The following is an 18,968-nucleotide window of genomic DNA, read 5'->3' on the forward strand; positions in this document are numbered from 1 at the left end:
CACCAAGTTTCTAATATGGTGTTCCAGAGGCACTGCCACCAGCATCTTCATTTAAGTTCTTTCCACACACTGTGATACTGTGAGCACTTTAGTCAGAAACTAGGTCATAAATTCCTCTATTGGAAAGCGTTTATAGCTATTTGGACTGGATTATTCTGTTCAAGAGGTTATAATAATAAAGGAAGCTTGCAAGTGTATTTTTTCCAAACTCTTGGTATGTCATTGCCAGTTTGAAAAATTGGCTCATTACTTATCCTTGTTCCTCTGTTCTCAGATTTTTTTTGCTTGCTTTGACCTCTTTCTGGACAAATGTAAAACCTACTGTTTCACTTAATTAGCATGAAGGAGAATACAGAAAAAAATTCTCATGTATTCCAATTCCAGAATCACAGTTTTACAAAAGTACTGCCAGAGTCTCAAGAAGCATTAAGATGTTAGAGTCCTGCCAAAGTTTACAGTCTAGTCATATCCTGCTACAGAACTGCTCCATTTTTTTCAATTTTATACAAGTCTCTGGCAAGAAACAATCCACCTCCATATATTCACATGCATGCAGATGATCTGTGGATAAACTTTACTCTCTTTAGTCTAATCAAATTGGCCAACTCACTTTCTCCACTTCCAAACATTAATAACAGAATTTTCTCAGCCGCTCCTTCCCGTGCAGGCAAGCGCAGCAGACGGTTTGCTTGCTCCTTCTCCCTCTCTCTCTTTTTTTTTTTCTTTAAAACTTAAAGCAGTAAGAAAACACTTCAACCACCATTCTTGCATGGTAGTCAAGGCTTTTCACTTTCATTCTTTCCCTATTAAATAGCTGGTTGTACTGTACCATGGCAAGTTCAGTGTCTAGCAGCCTCCTATAAGAGATTTAGAGGCAAACCTTTGCCCACTTTCCAGGGACATCAGGAACAGGGGGCCCAAAAGCATCAAGTGAGAGTGCTGGCTTTACAGTCTTTGACGTGCTTCTCCACGAGCCAGACTCTGTGCATTTATCTTCAACTGTGAAAGACTTAAATGATATGCTGCATCCCATTTGCTTTCCCTCTCACCATGATTCAACAGAAGGCACTGCACATTGAGGAAACCCTTAGTAAAGGCTGCATTATTTTTTTCTGCCCAAAAATGTAGGCACAGAAAGGGAAATGAGGGCAGATGGAATGGAAATACCTATAGAACATGAAGTTAGCTCTGAAATCAGGATCAGATAAACTCAACACCTCCACTACAGTTGAGAGAAACCAAATGGGTAAAACAAAAATAAACAAACCCAACTTTTACCCAGCTGCATGAATTCTGTCTTCCAACTATCTTCTGCCAACAGCAAAATCATAGCAATTCTAAATTATTCTCTTCTGACTGCCTTTCAGGTTTTAGATAAGGATTTAGTTTTGCTCATTTTTCCAGAATTTTAAAAACCTTTACTGTTAAAACTGAAGTATTTTGTATTCTAAACTTAACACATTCAGTTCAAATTTTACCTTTTCAAAGAGGCTCACCTTCTGCATAACCATAACCTTTTCCGATTCAGCAATCCTACTGCAATAGTTAATATTACATATATTGCACAGTACATTTTTGTGACATACCATATAACCTAGTCAGGTAGATCTATGCAGTATTCATACCTCCTTACAAATCTTTGACATATATTAGTTGGAATATGAGCAGTCAGGTCCTCATTACAATAATTTTGCAGCAAACACATTGTCCAGGTAATTCTTTTTAATCCACCTAAATTTTCTGTGAACCTGAAAGCAGTGCTTTAAAATGGAAGAAAAAAAAGGCACAACAAGACAGGTAAGGGAGGGTTCAATTCTGATTAAAGCATATTAATTCTAATATGCTTTAATATATTGCTGGGAGGCTCAATCCATTGAGTATATATCCCCATCATATTTTACCTTATGATAGTTTCTTCCACACAATCTTGAATTCTGTCAGGAAAAAAATTGCTAAGACTACTGCATCACGGTCTATGAAACAGAGCACCCTCTTTTTCTTTTCTGGAAGTGAAGGAGGAATAGAATATAAAGGCTACACAACCCCCAAATTACTGTTCTCCCCACCAAAAAAAGTGGTTAATTACCCCCCAGAAAAGGCAAAAGAAAAGCAGACAAGCAGACAATGCAGACATTACTGCTCTGCAGCTACCCTGAGCCTATGCATTATGAAGCAATTAAAGAGGCAAAGACGCCCTCCACTTTCATTTCATTTCAGAGAGGTTATAGCCTAGCTATCTGAAAAGACTCCTTCTGTAAAGCTTAGCACCTCTCACCCTTTTCCACCATCCCACTGGAGCAGAAAGGACACTGTGCAGCTCCTGACTCTTCCTGTGCTTGGTCCTAGTCACCAGATTATTAAATGAGATTAGCAAGTGGGCGGTTCAAAGTGAACCCCAGAGAACCCCTCTTTCCTTGCCTCGTACATTATTCCCTTGGGAAATTCTGCACATTACAGAGGCTAAAAATTCATATGCATTCAAAAGGTAACTCGACACCTTTGCAGAAGGAAAAGTACACCCAAGACTACTATATACCAGAGGGCCACCACTGGCTCAGAGGTTCCTCATGCACAGATCACGAGTGGTTGGGGCAGCAAGCAACAATGTGCTTGCTTGCTCCGCTCTCTGCTCCAGGCATCAGCTATCAGTCACACTGAGACTGGATTTTACTACACCTTCCTAAAGGACTAGGCTTTACCCTGCCCCTTGGTCTCATTCAACATTGATGTTTTGATGCATTCACTACGTTTATGTTCTTATGACCTGCAAGTTGCAGAATACAGCACACGCTGGGCTCAGTTTGTAGGTTTTCTGCTCTTGTCTTGAGGCATCTCTTTAAGACACACGTCTATTAGATACATGTCTGGCTCCCACTTGAACACAATGAAATCTAACTTATTTATCTTCACAATACTTCTACAAAGTTCTATAAAAGAGGATGATTGGAAGCCCAGAGATACTAAAGGCCGTTTATGTACTGAGAACATCAGCCCCTATAAACCAGTCCAAGCCTATTGCTTTTAGTTGAAACATACCTTTGGCAGAAACCTATTTCAATTCTAAACAACAGCTGCCCAGCAGCTCTACCTTACCAGCACAACAAGGTGATCTGCATGGGCACAGAAAGCTCAGTGCACTCCTGAGGATCTCAGAGTTGAAGAAAGTACTCTGGACACATTACACCCCTACTATTTTTTAATCAAATACATAAGCACGTTGGTATGTAGGCACTTACCTCCCACTCATATAGGGGTTAAAGAACTTGTCCATAGTCACCCAGGAAGCTTGTGATAGATCAAGAACTGAATCAAGACCAACCTTACTTTTCTTGAGTTTGGGTAGGTTTTAAAGAACTTGGGTTAACTCGCTAAGGTATCAACAATTTGGCAACTATAACCTGGACTGGTACAAGCTGACCTGGATTGGTACAAGCTGAAAAGACAAGTTACTTAAACCACTCGAGAAAAGCTAAATTGTCCTCATATTCAGGCCTGGAGTCATAACTGCTAATATGAAACAAAATTCAAAAAAAAATAGAGGAAATTATAAGTTTTATACAGTGGCGAGGGTAAGGACAAGCAGCCAGTTCTTTTGTTCCCAGCATTCTAAACAATTGCTATTATGTAGGATAAACTGTAAGATCTTCAGTGATATGTAATTATCAACATCAGATAACCCATGCACATGACAAATCTGAGGAAAAGAGTTTGCTGCTCTGTATGAAGAAACAGTGTTGGCACACATTCTCTTTTTATTACATTTACAACTCGTTCGTGGGAGCTTTGTGGAAACAGATCTTTTACAGAAGTGGATTCATTTAGAAGAATAAATGTTATGAGGTCTCCATCTGAGAAACAGGGACACATGCGGAAGCTGCAGAAATCTGCATGAGACTAGTCTTAACCACTAGAGATCCAAGTGTAAAATGAATGAAATCAAATCACAAGGGAAAGAAGAAGGGAATTCACTGAAGGGTCAAACATCTCCCCAGCTGGGTAGTCCACCAGCTACAAATGCACACACAAAACTTCTGTTTTTCACTTGATGAAAGGACATTACTACCAAAGTATCTGCTGGTAAGGAGTTTAATAAGGGGAAAATCGAATAAGTCGTTTTAGCAGGCAAAATGAGGTTAAGAGAAGCAAAAATCTTTCAGAATAGATGTACTAATCCAGTATACCTTAGAGGGTACTAATTTCTGCTGCCGCCGGTGAGTTGATGGAAAAATTAGAAATGGCAGATCATATTTTATAAATCTTTTGATTATCAAATGCAAATTTAACATGTTATGTAATCTGGTGTTAGAGCTACCAAATCGAGAGAGAGAGAGAGAGAGAGAGACACACACACACACAAACACACAACACACACATAACCAACCCAAAACTTGTTTCAATGATTATTTAGAGACACAGACGTAAACATTCATGTAGACAGGAGATTATTTAAATTTTAAATTCAGTGAACTTTGATGCTGTAACATCGAAGACCACTACTACTGGAAATTAACCAAAACAATGCGAGGAAAGTTAATGAACAACCATACTGACTGACATAGATCTGATTTCTTACCTGAAGGGTGTTCAGCAGTCATTACTGTCGTCCTGCGAAAATGCTTCAGCAATCACATATCAAAAAAAAAAAAAATCCGGCAAATTCCTAGACATTTAAAAAGAAATATAAGCATGATAAACTATGCAAAAAAGTCACTAAATCCCACAGCAGTACAACCTGTATGCTTAAGTAGATCAGTAACACTTTAGGGCTCAATCTCATACTGCAGCTTTAAGGATTTGTTATTCAAAGACTTTTTTTTTTAAATCTATCTATTCTTATTTAGACTTTTTCCTCATGGATTCAAACAAAACTGTAATACATTCATCTTTGAGAGAACATCAAATCCCCAAGAAATGCATTTACAAACAATAATATAGTTGGAAATCAACATTATATATAAAAATATCTATATCAAAGTAGAAGCGGTCATCCCTAGTTGGTTTAATGATTTGGCAACTATGCTGTTTTCACATATATATATATATATATATATATATATATATATATATATATATATATATATATATATATATATATTCACTTGTTAATATTAATTCACACTGTATACAGAAAGAGAAGTTTTTCAGTTCTCACAGGAAAAGAAATAATAGAGGTTCCAAATTATGGTTATATTTTACAGAAAGAATGACCTGTGCTAAATGTGAAACATATGTCTTTTCTCAAAGTTTTTCCTTTATTTTTTATTTCACTTGGAAAGCTCTATATTCCTAAAACATCCTTGTGTAAAGAATACTTTAAAATTCTAGACACAGTTAAAATTCTGGACACAGCATTCTTCAGAGTTGTGTTTTGGCTAATAGTGCTAAAATATAGCAACAAAAGTTTCTGCAACTTAATTAAATTAATTATAGCATACCTCCGCAAACTTTCCTCTTTCTAAATCAAATATTAAATTGGAAGAAACATGCAATGCTAAAGTCGCAGGCATCTCCCTGATTAATAAGAGTAACTATGCAGTCAGTTAGCAAATTAACCTTCCAGATTTCATACCCTGCCATTGACTTCCATGTTTGCTAGCGTAACACCATAGCCTTTTACGGACAAACCATGCTTTCTAGGGCACAGAAAAGGTACTTCTTTCAAAGGCATAATGACATGCTTATGGTTCTCATTGCATGAGGAGCAACACGCTTTATTGTAAGTAACACCTATATCACACACATTTCCCCCCTTATGTATGTCATAAAATTATCTTCATCTGAAGCGCAAGATACAATCTCTCAAGAGGTCCTACCCAATTTCCCAGCAATCTGTAACACACAGGGGAACATTCTGGTTTCTGCTGCCTTGATGCAGTTACTTCTCATGGATAGCTCAGCTGTCTATTCAAATAAATAGGCTAGCAAAACATCATTCGCTATTAAGCCTATGGGATGGGGCTACAATAGCTTTCAATTACCTTTCATTGTTGTTATGAAACAAGCTTACAGAATCCACATGCAGATGCTTGTCTCACCTTCTACAGCATGTATAATGGCTTATCTGATACTAACATACACACTTGAAAGCTTTCATAAAAATTAGAAGTTCCTTTAACTTATGCAAGAAAAAATAGATTTGCAATCTTTTTCTTTAATTTGCATCCTTTCACATCACTAATATTTTATATAATTATCTTAACATAGTTTACAGAATCTCACCACATACTAGACGGTAAAGGCTTTAAAGTGCAATTCTGTATTAAGAGATAACTTGAAAGCTAATATGATCAGGGGACATTCTTATTTCATCACTGACTCCTCTCTTACAAAAAAGAGAAGAATACAAACAAAAACCCCTACTATTCATTAGCTCTCAAACCAAGCTCTAAAAAAAGGAAAAAAAAAAAACCCTACACACATCAAGCAGTGCCCCTTCACTCTCATATTATCTGCAGCAGCAAAAGACTGTCCTGGCTAAGGCATACTTTCCATTACACCCGCACAGCCCAGATGTAATAGAAAGCATGATTTCAGGACAGAGTTGTTACCCAGGTATAACTTAGAATATAATATGGTCGGTTGGGACTCCGTGATTGATGAGATGTAAAATAGAATGAACCCAGCTTGACTTTCAAAGCACAGACTGACTTCGCAGGATTTTTATTTAAAAAAAAAAAAAAAATAGAATAGATTTTTACTAGTAAAATAAATGAATTTTATCCAGAAGACAACTTAAAAACCTGGTGTGAATTCATGCGATTAAGTGGCTTTTCCCGATTAAAACACACACACAAAACCCCAAATCCCAAATTACAATTCCCTGTCCACGTTTAAATCCTGCTAGCGTGAACTGGTCAATGCAACAGTGAAAGACTCAACACAGATCATTAAAAAAAAAGATAGTTTTACCATTATCTAAACCAGTTTTGGTCTAAAATTCTGACCTTGTAACATACCAAGCTTTTGAAATTCAGTCAGACTAAAATGAAGCCAATTTATGCTCAGAAATACCATACAGTTTGATTCCACTAAACGTGCTTAGAAAAATCAAATTTTCTTCAGCAGATTCTCTTTAATTTTCATGGGATGACCTCTTTCACTGAAGACACTGAAGAATGTAAGAAAGAGAGCATTTCTAAACCACAGGCCGTTTACCTGAATACAGAGCAACAAAACCATGCCATCCAGTGACAAAATGAAGTCAATATAAAGGAATATGCTTATTTTTTCTGAACGCAACTAGTTTCTACCTTTAGGATGTCCCTGTAATTTGTGACTAATTAAAGCCACGGTAAATATTTGACAAAAGACCATCATAAACGTTTGGCTCAAACAGTTTTGCAGCAAGAGTATAACAAAAAACAAAAGGTCATACGGTATGCTATATAGATCATGGCTCCTCAACTGTCTTTATGGACCGTTGGTGGTCCCTACAACATCAGAAGGTGGTCTGCAAAATAATCATGAGAACAAAAACTGAAACCACATTCCCATGCATTCAAGCAAGGAAACAGGAGAGAAATAAAAGGAGTAGACGAACATTCACAGTTTAGTATGATACTCATTTGATTGTAAATGAAAACCACTGTTGAAAGATAGATTGTCCATGGATTTTTAGCCGCCTCTAAAAAATAATAAAGGGTGGTCCTTTGATGAAAGAAATATTGAGAAATACCTTTACAAGTTATATTTTTTGTGACTATATACTGGAATTAGACATATAAACATGCCTCAAAGGGGAAAGTATTTGAAGGGAGAAATAAGAAACAGGAAAAGCATACTACAGAATCCAAAACGCTTCCCAGTTCTTGGCACTGAGCATGTACTTAAGCAGCATCCCCTGCCCTATGGGGAGACCTGTACATGCACAGGCTCCTTTTCCCTCAGTTTCAACACCCAGAGCTCCGGATAGGCAACCTGGAGCACTTTCTGGCCAGGGGTTTGAGAGGGTCACCAAGCTGCCAACCAGGATTCACTGGCCACATCCACAGTATAGGTGGAGCAAGGGACAAAACAAATACAGAGCTTTAACTTTTAGAATCAGATGACTGTTTGATTTCTCAGACCAAGCAATGTAATCACCTTAGTCGATTTTCAGTGCCTTGTTTCTCTTCCCAGGGAAATGGATACAAGTATTGTTTTGACTGCTCAGATAATGGCGCTGCCCAAAGCTAGCTACCCCAAAGCACAAGGGAAAGACAAGATTGCCATGACCAAACCCCCTCCATCCTCTCCTCACTATGTCTCCACTGAGACAGGGGTGCTCTGAAGGATCAGACTCCACCTCAGTAATGGGTGGTCCCTTCTCACTGCTCAAGCAGGAGGAAGCCATGTCCCACCCCTCAGCAGCCAACAGAAAATATTTTTGAGTGAGGAAGCCCCCTGCCAGCAGCCCCTCTGCCCTGTCACCCATTCCCAGCAAGAGGAGCAACTTGGAGATGAGAGGATAGTGTTTGGGTACCCAGCTGAAGAGTCACCACTGAAATCTTCCACTTCCACAGGATTTATTAAAAATAGCTTACACAAGTTGCCAAACACACACACGCTCTTCTGGAGCCTCTGGACATACGAGCGAGGTGCCAGGCTCTGTCAATCACAACCAGCTACACAACACCCCTTCCTCCTTTGCACAGAGCAAAGACCACCTGAAACAATGAAACCTGCCAAGAAACATTCTGTTTTCCTCACAAACATCATCTCTACTACTGTGAATAAGTCAAGGATTTGACTTTTTTAAGAAAAGTCTGATCTGTAGACCAGGAACTAAAGACCTACACCATGAACTAGCTCAATCCTATCCCTAGTTACTGTTCCAAAAGTACAATAAAAAGGGAATGGGGGAGGGCAGGAATTAATGGGTTTTTTTAATAATTTAAATAGCAAAGCGTTATTGTTTTTCTCTACAGATTCTCATACTTACTATGGTGAAATTAAGAAGTTTCCTCTCCAAGTGAACTCTTGCTAACTCTTTTATTTAGGTTCAGAGCTACAGTACGTGACCCTATCGAAGCATTCCTCTGCAGTCACAGCTGCAGACCCACTGGCTTGAAGGAAGTGATTTCTTTGCAAGACAGAACTACTATAAAGTTACCTTTCCTCTACGTTTCAGGAGTATGCTCAACCTTAACATGGAGCAACTACCTACCTCTCTCAGATAAACGATGAGAAATTCTGCCACTGAATTGTTTGTTCACGCCTTGACCTCTACTGCAGTGCAAATCAGCAATAGCCAATAGCTACAATGCATTTTGAGTAAGGTATGAAATAATGAAAACTAAATGTTAAATCCTCACGTTTCTTTTGCTGGGGACTTAAAATGGGATTTTATTTGCGGAATATATATTCAAAGGCCAAAGGCATACCTAAATAAAAACACATTGAACTTCATCACCTTATACAAAAAGAACAGGATGAAACAAAACATACAATCTGACACATCTCGTCAAAAAATGATGCGAAAAAACTATAGTTACACATTGAAGTTAAACATGAGTTAGAAAAAAGCATCTAAACGTCTGTCATATCCATAAAACAAACAAAAAACTGAACTTCAATACAGAAAATTCAGCTCCAGTAAACTCCCACCAAGAGAGCAGTTAGACTTAATGGGGAAGCCACCCATCCAGGCTGACTTTTCTATTGTCCAATACCTTTAGCAGTCACTTGCTTATCTGCAAAATTTATCTAAAGCCAGTTATAACGCTACCAAACGAAAAGCCTGTTCTCGCTTCAATTTGTTCACGAACTTCTAACTCCATTCTTGTCATATAAGTAAATAATTAAAAAATGCAAAGGATAATGGAAAGTCAGATCATCTGGGCATAATCAGCCAGCTTGGCATGAAGAAAAATCACAAACGAACACATGGCATTGCACTAAGGTAAATACAAAGCAGAACTGTGACAGCCAGTATCCAGCGTGCCAAAGGACACGAAAACAACTCACGAGCAGATAGAATTTAAAGCATGATCGACAAGCTGCACTTCGAACCCAAAACCTGGATCCTCTACTTCTAGTGGATTTGAGTAAAAGACTAAACAAAAATTCCATCTAAAGTTTTATAGCTTAATTTTCTTGGTATTAAAAAAAAATAACAACAAAGCAGTGTTCAGATTCAAACAGGCTTTTTACAACAATCCTCAGATAAGTATTCACTACACGCATTATACTGCTGTTTCGCACAGTGCGCATTAGAGACTTACACTATTAACTTGATCATGCATCTGTACTTTCTTTGCTTTTAATAAAATGAATATTTGACCCATTAAACCAATCAGAAATATTTATACATCCACAAACATTCACAGCAATTTATTTTGAGCATATTGCACTGAAACGTGTACTTGTATTTTCTAAAAGCTGAGCATCCCTGACATTTGAGACCTCAATATCTTGAATTTTTCAAATCATTGCTTTCCTAATCAAGGAGTAAAAGGACATAAAAGCTTGATTTAATGAAAAGAACTTAGAAGCAAAGGTTTTTTGCAAGGAGAATCTGAGCACAGAGAAAATTCTCACACACATTTAAAACGTTTAGCCCGCCTACATCAAAAAGAAAAGAGATTTGCAACACATTCTATTTGAAAAAAACATTATTATAACCACACTGAAACTCTTACAAAATCTCTAACTGAAACAGCATGAGCAGTTCTCTACTGTAATTGTTAAATCAGCAGCAACAGCGTCAAAAATAGATTTTTGGTGATCCATAATCTTTACTGTTAAAACAATGCCAAATAAATTTCAATTAGATTAATCTCATCTAGGTCTAACGTTTTTATCCATCTGAAGTGAAAATACGCTTAACTAAATCACACCAATGATGGAGCATTCTCCCTTTGCCATTTCACTACCCATTTACTTTATCCTACTAGTCCATTTAGCATCGCTGCCCTTAACACCATGTTCCCAAAGAGACCCAACTGCAGGAAGATCCAGGTCAGACTTCACTAATTAAAATTACTCCATCGCCTTGGCAAACAGCATCCACACAGGAATCCATATGCAGCAAGGAGCAAGCGCTGCTCAGCCTGTGCAGGTCTCCCCGCCGCTGCGTGCCTGGAGGAGGAGGAAGAGGAGTGGGGAGGAGAGGCCGAGCAGAGGACATGGGGCCCCTTCACAGCAGGGCTGCAGGGGGTGGGAGCTGCTGAAGCAACATGGACCTTTCTTTCCCCTATGCGATTCAGTTACCTCTAAAGACTCTTTCTAAACAGTTTCCTCCCCCTCCTCCCCTGCCAAAGATAGATATCAGTATAAATTCATATTAAACTAACGTTATTATGCACAAAGCTGTCACCACCTGAGAAAGGGTGAAACTGTAATGGTGTTTTGATGTTTCTATTCTTTACAAGTATTTTTTCCTAACCAAGCCACTTCCCTGCAAGGAAAAAATTCCCAGAACAGGACCCCTGAAGATAACCAGGTGAGAAAGGTCTCTGGAGATCAGCCACGCAAACGGTACTCGCAAGTTAACTGGTACGTAGGAGAGGAAACCAGAACTTTGAGAAGAAACAGCCGAGTACCCCGGCAGTCACCTAGCTGCATCACACTGCAGAACCAAGCCACAAAATTTCATCTGTGCTTCTTTCCAAAGCACCAAAATAAGAACAGTCTACAAACTAAAAGTTGACTGAATTCACTTACAAAAAATGTCAGTCAAGAGCTATAATGGCACCACCTTTTTTTTTTTTCTTAAATTTAATTTTATTCTTTTCATTATCACTGTCCCCGATGGCTTTCAGGAAGTCCCTACCAACCTAGCCACTATTATGAGAATGGCCTATTTTAATCACAGTCCCTTGACAAGAACAGCTAATTATCTAACTTTTCTGTCTGAACTACCAGATGGCTTTAGTTCTATACTTAACTCACTTTTAGTTTTCCGTAAGTAATGACATTTGCATATTAGAAGATGTCTGGGATGACACAGAACAGAGCAAAAATAATGATGACACCAGTGCCTAAGATACACACAAAACGGAACACACGCGTTTACTGCGCTCTTCCACTAAAAACCACTTAAAGGGACAGGCATCCTTCCCCAGTTTCTTTCCTTATTTAGCTCTCAGAGGTGCGCTCGCTCCCCCTTTGCTGACAGGCCACCGCCATCCTCATGTGTACACCCATCACAAATGCATTTATTCCTGGTACACACTCGGGAAATACAACCGTGCCTGACTGAAAACACAGTTGAGATCAGCCAAAAACAAGTCAAGGCCAAACACAACTAGCTACCCAAGTGAAGGGATTTCGCACACAGACACAGGACGTGTTATATTTAGGGCAGGCAGAAACAATGGATATTAACCACGACAAACATATCCCTTACACGTCAGACCGCTACAAAATGCGGCCATTTTCCCTTATAACCTTCTCCCCAGGCTTAAAATCCCAGAATTTTTTTTTTACATACACATATTCTACCACGCCAAAATATTTTTTCAAAAACATACAAGTAATGAAAGCGTTGACTTCACAAATTTTATACTATACTACATTCTGTGACTTCTAACCATTCAGTGATGTTAGAACATTCACAACAAAAAGGAATGAAAATAATTGAAGAATCCAGACTCGAGAGACTTCCCACATACATGACAGTACAGGAGGAGTTAATAACCGTACTGAGAAGGACCTTCACATTTTTACTATCTCACTTTTAAAAGAAATCTATTGTCTTCATAGGGAAACAAATGGAAAAGCACACAACAGATCAGGCAAAAAATGTTATTTTCAAGCTTCTGAAAGGGTACTGCAAGAGTAAATAAATAAGATGTCAGATAGTATTTTTTTTCCCTTAAATTCACCTTTTTAGCAAGTCTGTCACTTTTAAAAATCCCCTTTTAGAGAGAGTGGTTAAGTGCCTTTCTAGAAATAAATATCCTCATAACCACAAAACCAGCTTAAAAGCTCATATTAGCACTAAGAATATATATATACACACTTAAACAAACTATACTAGTAGCAAATTAAGAAGGGAGAGCTGTTGCAGTTTTTTCTTCAGATAATATTCCAAACCCTGAGAGAATCCACCGCACCACTGAAGAATTAGAGACAGCAATAAACCACATCACCATAGTTCAAACCATAGCGACTGTCATAGCTAAGTGGCGCTGGGTACCATCAGGGCAGTGTAAGGAAGCCTAAGCATAAATAAGCATCAGAGCATTCTGGTTTTTACAGCAATGACTATTAGGCAGGGCAGCAGGTCAGAAGAGCTGATTCAACATCCGACATTCTGTAAAAGACAAAACTGATTTTTTTTTTTATTAGTATAATGGCCATCAGCTTCCCTTTGTAAGGATTTGCATCTATGAAGATATTGTATCAAAGATCTTCATTTAATAATGGAATACTCATATTCCAAACTTGGTAAGGTTTTCAGGTTTGGATTTGGCTTCTGAAACTGCTCTGATCTTCTCGTCCCATAGCAGAAATTATGCTGGCTTTCATTTTCTGCCATGATAGTTCAAAATGCAGTCAGTTTTTGGAAAAAGTACTGCAAAAGCAACTCCAAAACAACCACCGCCACCAGAAAAAAGTCAAAACAACTCCCCCCTTACTATCCCTGCTTTTACTTGGAGGTATTTACGTAGCAACCAGGCAAGCAAACCTTCCCAAGTAGAACTGCAATTTACATCTTGAACCGTTATCAAACGATCAAAGACAGTACTATCTATTTTTAGTAACCTACAGAACTTCTGGAGCTGACTCGAGTCATTGCTGAGCATAAGAGGTCTTGGGAAGCTGACTCGAGTAGGACTACAGATAGTCTTACAAGTTACATTTCACAGAGCCCTAGATCCTCCTGAAATGGAAAACAAAGGTAACTATTGCCAAGAAAACTAACTGTGCTCGATTTTTCCCATGTCCTGCTGTTTAACATTCAGTTAACCAGCTTGGGTTCTGACTGGTCTGTAATAGCACAGCTTCTGCTGTCTCTCCTCAGTTTATTTAAATATCATTAAAGCAGTAGTCAAGTAAGTATAAGTTATGATTTAATATTAAGTTTCCTGCATTGGTCTGCTTCTGTCAGAAGTCATCTGGCTAATTGACAGCCGTGCGAACGAGAGTGCAGCTGCTCGCCCTCCCACCTACCACCGCGGTAATCTTGGGCACGTCAGCTCAAGGCTATGTCACCCTACTGACCTCAGCTGCCCATCGTCCTCGCATCCAGGTGAGCCCCAAGCTGCATCCTAGCACCATGATGGGATAAGACCCCTGTCTCTTCTCTATGTGCTGGTTTCCACCGACCCTGGCTGGAGGCAGCGTGAGACCCAACAGGGCTGATGAAAAACAGGCATGGGACACTACAGCATACCTCTGCTGCCAAATTGAGGCACAGCTTGCATGCCCAGCAACTTTCAGTTCCCACTTGGAAAACAGAAATACTCCTTCACCTCGGAAGTGATGTAAAGTTCAGTCTATTAATGAACATAATGAATACAAGCAATAACTGCTTTGTAGGCAGATAAGGACAACAGCTAAGACTTTAAAGAAGTACCTCAAGTAGGCAGAGCTCTCCTGAGGCACTCTGCCGTCGCGTCTCTGCTCCACAATCACTCCAAAAGCTCTCACAGCTATCCCACGTCATCTCTTACATATATACACACATACGCTGTGTCTATTCCACAGTGGAAATTAGTTACTGTGTGATCATTATTAACTGAAAGTCTCCCAACAGAAAAGCAGGAAAAAGATGAAAGTCTAGAAAAAATGCAGATAGAAAGCATACAGATTTTTTTATTGACAAATAAGACCAGATATTTCACAAAAGGAACAGATAATGCTACTAACAGCACATGCATATATATGCTATAGAGATATAAGTGAGCGCATGTTAATATGAACAATAAGCATATCCCTGATGAAGCAAGTTAATTGCTTGCAAGAGGGCAAGCAGTAAATTTCCTTCCCTTTTTCTTTTAATCCATCCCTAGTACATATCAATGCAAAATTCTTTAAGTGACAATAGCCTGACATGGCATACAAAGACTTATAATCACATAGATGTCTGCAGGAACATAATATCACATTAAGATTATTAAAATTTACATACACATCTTAACATCATCTAATAATATTACTAACATCACTGTTACAATTCAATAACTTATCAAAAAAAAAATCCTAATTCCTCACATCCTGCATAGCAGCAGGAGGGTCTCATTAATTGGAATCTGCCGAGCACATGGACTGGAATACATCCCATCATCCAGCACCTCAAACCATACACATTAGTTCGCTGGGCTTTAGCGGACTACTTACAATTTGCATCATGAATGCATCATTGTATTTTGCATTTCCAAAGTGGATATGTTAAAAATAAATAAATATATAGACAGGCAGACAGATGGATGGAAACAAACTTTCCACTGAAGCTAAACAAGGATAGTGGCTCTCAGATCTCATTTTTATATAAGACAGATTCATGATTTTTTTTCCCCCCATCATCCCATTTCCCAGCTACATCGTTGTGTAAGGAAGCCTGTCTGCCTTTGAAGTTTCCCCCCAAAACAAACATGAATCTTTATAACTCTTGCAATCTTCTGCTTTTGGGCCACCCAGTCAGAATCTAACAGGATCCCTCATTTTAGAAGGCCACCATACAATAATGCTAGCTGCAGAAAAGGAAAAGAAGTCATCATCCAAATGTAATCATTACATAACATTTTTCTCATGAAATAGATTCTGCTTTAATCTAAACAACGTGTTCAGATCTTCATTAGTCAACTTGGAAGACTATGGCAACATTCTTGAACTGAGCAGAACAAAATCAAATCTATGAACAAGGGGAAAATCTTTTTCGGTGTTCACACAAAAATTCTAGCAGTGAGGTATCTCATTCAGATAAATGGTTGGTACTATTCTAATTTTGACATCCTTCCTAAAAAGGCATTTCCTGGAAACATACCAACCACTGACTGCCACAGCTTTTTCTAAGAACAGGCAAATCACCATACCCAAAGACAGTGCTGTATACAAGGACAGTGCATTTAAACTGCAGAGTAGTAGTACCAAGTGCTGAGGAGTGACTCCTTACATTTTCTCAAGTTCCAACAACTTATTTTGGCATGTTCTGTTCAACCCAGTCACCATTTCTGATGTAAACTGGACAGTATAGTTAATGCCATTATATAAAAGACAATTCAGTGATAGAAAAGAGTTCCCATCATGTAATAAAATAACCTTTCCTACATCTTTAAACATCCTTCAGTCTAAATCAGGAATGGATTTACCAGGACAGATAAGAATTGTAGCTGTATTATCATGATCCAATACTCTGACTCCAAGTTATCTGACATGGGCATGATACACAGTGGCACAGTTCCTTTTCAACTCTCCTACGTTCACATTTCTGTTAGCATTTTAATTCCTAGTTTGCAAGGGAGTTTCCATTCTGAAGGATCCTAAAGTTCTGTAGAGGTCATTTAAAAATAAATAAATTGTACCTAGAGCCAGACGGTTTCTTTATTCCTTTTTACTGCAAAGGCATATGACGTTAGGGGGTGTGTGTGTGTATATATACATATAAATAATTCATAAATATATATATATATATATATATATATATACACACACTCTTTCATGCTTCATCTTACTAAACACAATCTGTAACTTTTAGATAGGTCAGGAACTTTCACACATAGTTGTCTTGCAGTCATTTTCCAAACACTTATATTTATCATCCCACATGTAGGGAAGTTATCAGAAGAATACTCAAAAGAATACTATTATGAGGTGTCAGAAGAGCAACAGTTTATTACATTAATTACAATTTTTAACTGTAGGTGCAGATACTGAAATAATGTTCATGCTGTCAAACATTCTCATAGAAGAAAAACAGGAAATAACACTGATCAAGACATCAAGACATATGGACACATAATCATCTCATACTGGCAGCTTTTTCTTTTATTTACTGTCATACAAAAGTTGCAAATTGGGTTTCTTCACTACTGCTTCCCCCTCACTCCCAAGAACACACACACACACAGCAGAAAAAGAAAGATTCATACACGTAATCAAATGGTCCACCTACAGTACTTCTCCCCAGCTCAAAAGCTGTCAACCTTGTTAAAAAAAAAAAAAAAAAAAAAAGAAACTTATAAAGATGCTATATAAATGATCAAAAATTTTTCAGAAATTGAAAGGACAATTCCTGAGAAGAAGCACTGTAGATTGAGGCCTAAGAACACCGTCCTTTCTGAATTCAGGTAGCATCTCTTGAGAGTAAGAAATCCTATTATATCTTTTTTTGAGCACTGCATCCTAGGGCTTTTTAAAAACATACTACAAATATATACTATTCTTGTCCTCCAGAGGTCACAAGCAAAGCAGCCCTGTTGAGAAAGCTCAGTTGCCTGCTCCGTTTTGCTTAAACCTTACTACTAGATCTTCATCTTCACACGCAGTTAAGTCTTTTGCACGTTTAGAAACAGCAAAGGTCTGTCCCTGTGAGAGGCCGCAGCAGATCCGTGTATAGCATCAGAGGGCATAATGGCAGCAAATAGCCCAAAAGAGTTACAGAATTGTCCATATAATCTCTCAAGGCACAGAAAGAACAAGATTCTTAAAAACAAAAAAAACAACACACACGGAGGAGAAATTGGCTATTAGGCATACCATTTCTGTAATGAAACATTATGATACAAGCACGTAAAACGTGTCACATAAGAAGCGAGATAAACTAGCAAAGTGAAAATGCTACACAGAAATGACTGCAAAAATAGTCAAAAAACACGCTTTATAAACCAGGGCAATGAGTACATGCTCCACAGTAGCGCCCTCTGTCATGTCTTTCAAACACAAGAACAATAATGGCGTTTCGGGTAAGATGGCTGAGGCTGCTGGATGAGCCAAAAGGTAGGGAATTGCATCGGGGAAGCGCTCTGCAATGCCTGGACTCAGGCGCTCAGAAACACAAGGATCCAGCCCCTCCAAGTTCACCGCTAACAGAAAAGCGGCTCTCTCTGAAGGGTCTTGCACACACAGTGGCGACATGATGGCAGCCTCTGATAAAACCAAGGAGCTGTCATGCACGCTAAGCGTGTCAAAATGTCACCTGGAGGAACCATTCTCTACGGGGTGCAATTCGGTTTGCAGCAGGGTATGAGGCAAACTGCTAAGACATTTTGTAGTTTAAGTTACCACCACTCTGTGCTACAGGCCAGTTGATAGAACTTATTCACACATTTAACAGTATTCAAAGAATACTGGAAAAATTAACAAGGCTTATATATTTTAAGGCAAAATCCAAGTATAAGCATATCTTCAAATAACGCTAAATTTCATGATACTTGTTTTTTAAGGAATTAATATGTGTTTTTATACACAGGCCATTGTAACATATAGGACCTCATTTTGTGAGGAGACATGACTCTAGGAAACCGCTAGGCGTATGCCTTTTTTCCCCCGCTACGTGGTCTACCACTGCCACTCTCGGGGAATCTGGGAGGGCTCTCACTTTAAGCCAGCGCTGCTCACAGCCTCTCCCTCTCCATATAGAAACATCCCTAACATATGCTGAGGATGTTTCCTTTAACGGTTGAGAATTAAAGCAACATACCCAACCGAAAGCCTAGTTTTACTAAAAAAAGGAAACACAAAAATGCACACACCGCAAGGGAACAAGGTGCTACAGATGCCTGCTTCTCGCAACGAAACCCCAAATTTTTGAAGTTTTGGCTAGAGCACAGGGGTTGAGGTCTAACCCGGCCCACTGTGCTGCTACCTCATCTTTCCTCCATCACGCAAACAGTTCATGTGAAAATAATCCCTGGCTCACTGTGTACTTCTGAAAAGCAAAACATCAGCTGAATGCTGCACATCATCTCAGTGAATATATTTGAGGATAGCCTCCTTTAAAACTGAATCTTCATTCTCTTGCTACTGACTTATACAGTGCTAGATATCAGCTACAAGGGGCGGGAAAAGGTTATCTTATGCACACCGCGAACAAGGAAGTC

At 38.7% G+C, this 18,968-nt stretch overlaps 1 long non-coding RNA gene across 4 annotated transcripts in view; it reads right to left on the reverse strand.

Moving 5' to 3' along the window:
* Positions 1–18,968, reverse strand: part of LOC138065966 (uncharacterized) — a 270,768-nt gene that overhangs the window by 183,900 nt on the left and 67,900 nt on the right. For 2 of the 4 annotated variants that reach the window (XR_011139030.1, XR_011139031.1), the window contains exon 3: positions 4,574–4,660. The exons of the other annotated variants lie outside the window; for them this stretch is intronic. This is a non-coding gene — a long non-coding RNA (uncharacterized lncRNA). The remainder of the gene's footprint in view (positions 1–4,573; positions 4,661–18,968) is intronic. 4 annotated transcript variants of the gene reach the window in all.

Source organism: Struthio camelus, chromosome 2 (assembly GCF_040807025.1).
Source record: "Struthio camelus isolate bStrCam1 chromosome 2, bStrCam1.hap1, whole genome shotgun sequence".
Classification (NCBI taxonomy): domain Eukaryota; kingdom Metazoa; phylum Chordata; class Aves; order Struthioniformes; family Struthionidae; genus Struthio; species Struthio camelus.